This window comes from Cebidichthys violaceus, unplaced genomic scaffold, assembly GCF_023349555.1.
Source record: "Cebidichthys violaceus isolate CVI_PGR_0920_01 unplaced genomic scaffold, fCebVio1.0.p SCAF_57, whole genome shotgun sequence".
Lineage (NCBI taxonomy): Eukaryota > Metazoa > Chordata > Actinopteri > Perciformes > Stichaeidae > Cebidichthys > Cebidichthys violaceus.
In genome coordinates, this window is record NW_027176783.1 from 1,060,360 (window position 1) to 1,065,359 (window position 5,000).

Here is a 5,000-nt window from a genome sequence, read left to right on the forward strand (position 1 = left end):
ACAGTGTGTACTGTACATGTGTCTGACTGACTCGGGTCACATTGATGTGCTGCTGTTTATGATGGTCCTCTTTATTAGGTGCATGGAGCCTCTCAGCGTGATGAAAAGCAGGATTTACTGCAGGTTTCTGACAGACTGCATTAGTGTCAGTCAGGTGTTGGTCATCAGCTGGGAGTGTTACAGAGACTCACATCTCAATCAGCTTCACTGGACACCTATGTGTTGACGTATGAGGGACGTTTGGACTCAACACGTTCACCCAGGAGACAGGTGTTCACGTCCCGTGAGACACTACGTTAGAACTGCTACATTTAAATGATTCAACGGCATCGTCTCCTTTCACGTCCTGAAACTCCACCTGAAAACAACGTCAGCGCGTTCTATATGGAATCTATTTCTCGGGGAGAAATGTCCAATTAAAATACAAATGTTTGTGATGTGATTGAACCAGACCTGTAAAGACCACGTCTGGGATTCAGGAGTCCTGTCAGACGGCCAATCAGCTTCCAGAGCAGTGCTGACGGCTGAAGACAACCAGATTTGAATTTTGCAAATGATTTCCTCTGAGATTTGGATCAACGTCACAGTAACTCTCTCTCTCTCTCTCTGTCTCTCTCTGTCTCCCTCTCTCTCTCTGTCTCTCTCTCTCTGTCTCTCTCTGTCTCTCTCTCTGTCTCTCTCTGTCTCCCTCTCTCTCTCTCTCTCTCTCTCTCTTTCTCTCTGTCTCTCTGTCTCTCTCTGTCTTTCTCTGTCTCTCTCTCTCTCTCTCTCTCTCTCTCTCTCTCTCTCTCTCTCTCTCTCTCTCTCTCTCTGTCTCTCTCTGTCTCTCTGTCTCTCTCTGTCTCTCTCTCTCTCTTTCTCTCCAACCAATCAACCAATCAACCAACCAATCAACCAATCAACCAATCAACCAATCAACCATCATTCTGTTGTTTGTAAAATTTAAATAAAAAAAGACGTCATTGTGTTGACGTGACAGGTTTTCTGTCTCATCCACCTCTTTCTCTGCTCGATGATCAGAAACACATGTGGGGAAACACACACTCTCTCACACACACACACACACACACACACACACACACACACACACACACACTCTCTCAGAGGAATGTGGAGGCGTGCAGGTCATCTGGAGCTGAACCAGAATCTTCTGCAGGGAAACAAACTGTGTTTTCTGTCGAGGTTGCGGAGTTCAGAGTGAAACACAAACCGCTCCACTCGTCTCCAGATACGAGACACTTGTCGTTTTACAGCAAAAACACGTTAAAACGAGACAGTGACGGATGAATTCTGTTCCTCTTCTCTCATGTTTAACGTCTTAACTGATCCATGACAAAACACAGAACTGGTTTAAAAGATCTTTTAATTGTAATTTCTTTGAAACGGTCTGTTGTACCAATGTGTGTTTCTGATACGAAGGTTACAGTTTGTTTGTTTGTTTGTTTGTTTGTTAGCAGAATCTGACCAAATCACGTTCCCTAGCAACTAAAGTGAATTACGTAACGTGTTTATCTACCGGCTGACAGTCACAGTTTCAAACATGCTTAATGTTGTAAAATGAAACTACTTGGTTAGATTTTGGTAAAACATACGATAAGATAGACCCCCCCCCCCCCCCCAACTACGGTGGCCTTCAGGGATCATACAAACATTAAAGTCTCCCTCTAGAGCCAGTGTTAAGTTTGTCCGTTCTGGGCTACTGTAGAAACATGGCGGTGCAACATGGCGGACTCCGCCTCCTGCTCCCTATGTGGATATAAAGGACTCATTCTCTAACGAGATCCATGTGATTATATACTAAAGAAAACATAGTTATGAATACTATATAATAGGTAATATTTAAGTGAATTGAAATAAGTGAACCTTTTGGTCTCCTGGGTGAAGGTCCTGTGTTTGTTGGACGACTCCATCGGCACTTTAATCAAAAGTATTTGTGAAATGTCAAAAACATGTCATCGGGGAGGAAACATGACTGACGATGTACTTTTGATGTTTTGGAACAAACACGATGTGGTGTACAGTTCAGTCATGGTCCAAAGAGGTTTAGGTTTTGATCCAGAACTTTGAGGGTTTACAGTAAAATGTGTTTGTGAATCACCAGCCTGATAATCTGAATGTTAACGTCTCTGTTTCACGACGTCACATCAGTGAGTGACTCATCTCATAACGGGTTAAGAGTTATACTCTCTTTTCTCTGGGGCCAGTTTTCATGAATGGATGTAGTTTTAGAGATAATACTGTATGCCCATTATTACTCCATTTATATCTCACACGATATTAAACTGAAGTATATTATACGGTGTTATGTCAGTATGTTACACCAGGCGATGTTACATTTACAATACTTACTGCGGCGGTGGAACTACAGCAACATTATTTTTGTTCTGACTCACTTCACATTTTGCACAATTGTGACCCAAACTGTGCGTTAGGAGGCGAGTGATTGGACAGTGATTTGTTCATCATTTACAGACTGATGAGAAGCAGGAGAAAAACGAATGACGTCTACGAACGCACCACTTTTGTCCGTCCTTCATGTTTGGACGTGGTGACTTCAGACGTGTGACTGTGTTGTATGTTGATGTGTTGGGAGTGAATGTACAAACGTCTCAGTGGTGTGTGTGTGTGTGTGTGTGTGTGTGTGTGTGTTTTCATTGTTTGGGTCCAACCTGCATCATTAATCAGGAATGTGAGGCTCCTGTTACTGGGTCACAACAAGGGAACAAACTCAGAGTATCTCTGTAACACACACACACACACACACACACACACACACACACACCACATTCTGCAGTCCAACCAGGAGACAACCTCCAGTTCTGAAGAGTGAAGTCAGTTCTTCACCTGTTAAAGCTGCATTTTCTCTAGTGTCCACCAGGGGGCGACTCCTCTGGTTGTATAGAAGTCTAGTCTAAAATGACTCTACTTCTCTCTTGATTTATTCCCTCAGTAAACATTGTAAACATGAGTTTATGGTCTCAATCTCTAGTTTACAGTCTTCTTCAATACAGCATGATGTTCATTTAGTACATTATGCTCCATTTAGAGTCAAACAGACCATAAAGAGGGGATACTTTAGGGGCGGGGCTACACAGTGATTGACAGGTCTCTACGTCACTCCTCCTCAGTCCAGATATGGTTGCCGAACTCAAGGCTTCAAACCATCCACAAACCAACAAGACATGTCACCATGACTAAGTTGATTGGTCCAAGAAGCTGTTTGTTCTTCTGAGACGGCACTTTATTTTAACCCTAACCACAACCATTTCCTGAACCTAACTGAGTTTATTTTGAAATTGACACGTGTTGCCAGACTTTAGTAGGAAAACACATGAAAAACGAGGAGTAACTAATCAGACAAACCGTTTCATACTGTAAGTACGTTATTGGTCAACAGTAAATCAAGTAAATCAAACACTTTTTTACCAATGATTTCATATTTTGAAATGACTTGAACTTGTTGTAAGTCTGAGCAGCACAAACTCGGTGTCGTCTGTTTAAATCAGAAGCTGACTGTTTGTGTCTGAATCTGTGATGAACAGAAAGACGTTTACCTGCAGTGAGAGACAGGCGTCCTGCAGAGTTCAGTCCTGCAGAGACAAACAGAGAGAAGAGACAGTCAACAGACGTCTCTGTGACGCTACCGCACTTTGTTCAACGGCTTGTCAAGTCAATTATATTTACATTTATATATCAATATCAGTCATTTGACTCTTGATTCAGATAAAGAAAAAACAATTTAAATAACTAGAAATGGAAGTCCTTCGTCTGAGGACAGAACCCTCTCCCTGAACGGACAGATGTGCAATAGATTGAAACAAAACAAAGACACACGTATACTGTAGACAATTGATCTCACTTTAAAGCCCTGACATGCACACAGTCTTACAGAGCTGGTTTCTAATGACAGCTGGTGCATTATGCTGAAGCTGCAGAGCATCAGGAATAATTCCCATCAAAAACATCTCTCATCCGTTCACACGACTGACCGCATGTCAGACTAAGACGCCGGTTTTTCAGTCGGCATCGTGATGAAACGGAGACGCAGGACGAGAGACGAGGTAACGGCGCCGACGCTCTGCCTTTCAAGACGAAGATCTGGTGAAGATGAAAGACGTCTCCAGGTCGAGCGTCGCTAATTAACGGCAGTTCACTGAGAAGTTCACCGACGGAAGAAAACGAAGCTGTGCTGTAAACATGCCGTCGGCTGCCTACTTCGGACAGAATTCTCCTCCACTTCCACTGTCTCCATGTCTCTGTTGAGCTATTGCAAGCTGAAAACAGTGAGTTCTGACAAGGATTCGGATCAAGAAGGCCGCCTGATGGTTCTTCTGGTGAATATAGATTTAAAGATACACAAAAAATATGTTCGAAACATTTGTTGTCTAACAGGGACGTTCTTTCATGTTTACACCACAGCCTGTTTAGAAGAGGTGGACGTCATCGCGGTGACGTCTCTCGTTGGTTTGTGGACGTTTTGAAGCCTCCAGTTCGGCGATTTGGCCGTCGCCATCTTGTTTTTTTTGCAACCAGTGAACAGGAATTGACCACATCTGGACTGAGGAGGAATGACCTAGAGACACCGTATACGTCTCTGGTAGAGACCTGTCAATCAGCGTGTAGCCCCGTCAACACACAACGTCACGAGACACTACGTCAGGAGACACTACGTCACGAGACACAACGTCACGAGACACTACGTCACGAGACACTACGTCAGGAGACACTACGTCACAAGACACTACGTCAGGAGACACAACGTCACGAGACACTACGTCACGAGACACTACGTCAGGAGACACTACGTCACGAGACACAACGTTGTCTGTAAAAGTCCCTCAACTTTTGGTTCAACATGGGACATGAACTCCGGTCCTGAGTTAAAGTCCCGTGTCTGTTTGAATCCCTCCACCACGAGGCCCACCAGCCCTTTGAGGACGTTCTCTCTCTGCGTTCTACGCCTGTTGTCCTGAGTGTCTCATAACGACGTGGAGGATTTT

General features: G+C 43.9%; 1 protein-coding gene across 7 annotated transcripts in view; it reads right to left on the reverse strand.

The window, feature by feature from the left end:
* Positions 1–5,000, reverse strand: part of LOC137888732 (extracellular sulfatase Sulf-2-like) — a 61,079-nt gene that overhangs the window by 41,259 nt on the left and 14,820 nt on the right. For 6 of the 7 annotated variants that reach the window (XM_068732193.1, XM_068732196.1, XM_068732192.1 and 3 more), the window contains exon 2: positions 3,555–3,590. The exons of the other annotated variant lie outside the window; for it this stretch is intronic. The gene's annotated coding sequence lies outside the window, so the exon portion shown is untranslated. The remainder of the gene's footprint in view (positions 1–3,554; positions 3,591–5,000) is intronic. 7 annotated transcript variants of the gene reach the window in all.